Here is a 1,375-nt window from a genome sequence, read left to right on the forward strand (position 1 = left end):
TACTTTCATGTTTTCCAATAATATGCAATGTGCTGTTTAATCTTGTGTGTCCAAGTCTCATACGAAATAAAATGTCTTCTTCCTTTCTATTTGTACAACTCCAAACTATTATCCCACCCTCAGCAATGAGTTGATCCTCGAGGCAGCCKTATAAAGCCAGGGAGTGATGAGCCAATCCTTCACAGGTGAGTCCAATGAGCRTTGCCAGCCAATCAGGGAGGCAAAAGGTGAAAACACCAAAATGCCTCACACTGAACAGGTTCTCAAGGACGGTGCAAGGACAAAAAGACATCATTTTTGCCATGCAATGGCAACAACTAGGTTTTTTTTTTACGTCGACCAAATATAAATCACGCAATTAGACWAGCACCAGTTCCTGTGAGAAGAGCTAGAAATTCTGGAGTGAACACTGACCAGCAGAGACCCTTTTTCTGCGAGGTGATAAACCAAATCAGTGATCTCTCACAAAACAGAACCATAAAATGCACCGCGTTTTTGGAGAAAAAAAAACTTTGTTGACCTGGAAGAGGGTTCAGATTTTAGAGGACGAGGCAGTAAAAATTTGGGTGGAACTGAGCTGTAATCAGTTTCTGTTCATCACTAACACTGCCAAGAACCCAGCCACAGSCAATTAGCCTGACAGCTCGGGTTTATCACTAGGAAACGGGTCCAGTGTCTGCATGTGTGCGTCTGTTAGTCATGAGGGAAAACTGCAATTAGTCTGAGGGAGACATGAGATTAAAACAATATCTTTTGTCCTCATTTCTAATGAGGCTTTGGTCCTGAAACAGCTCCAGAGTTAATACTGGAAATAAATTGTCTTTTACCTTTACCTGCCTTTTACCAAAACAGAAGATCAGTGTTAACAGTTTTCTGTGACTCAGTATAAATCCATACAGGAGGTGGTAAATGGAACAGAACTAGGCCTTTAAAGTTTCTTAATGAGTCTGAAAGGATTGCTGTGTATGACTCATCAGCCTTTGTCCTCCCACTCCTCAGCACACTGCTTTTTGAAGTAAAAGCTTTGTTCTCCTTATTGTTTAAACAGGTTTTAACTCTAAATAATGATTTTTTTTTTTTACAAACAGACAAGACATTTTATCCAAATTTATATGTATTTCAAAAGTCTGGTTTAGTAAAAAATTACCGGAATGAAAAAAGAAATCATCGGTTTTCTATCTTGCAGTTGAAACAAGAAAACGAGAGCCATGTCTCAAAATATCAAACAGTCTGACAAGGAACAGCAGGAGCTCTGATTTTAATACAGCAGCAAATTTATGAATGAAAAAGCAATCTCTCTCTCTCTCTCTCCCTCACACACACACACACACACACACACACACACACACACACACACACACACACACACACACAC

The sequence above is a fragment of the Austrofundulus limnaeus genome, unplaced genomic scaffold (assembly GCF_001266775.1).
Source record: "Austrofundulus limnaeus strain Quisiro unplaced genomic scaffold, Austrofundulus_limnaeus-1.0 Scaffold543, whole genome shotgun sequence".
NCBI classification, from domain to species: domain Eukaryota; kingdom Metazoa; phylum Chordata; class Actinopteri; order Cyprinodontiformes; family Rivulidae; genus Austrofundulus; species Austrofundulus limnaeus.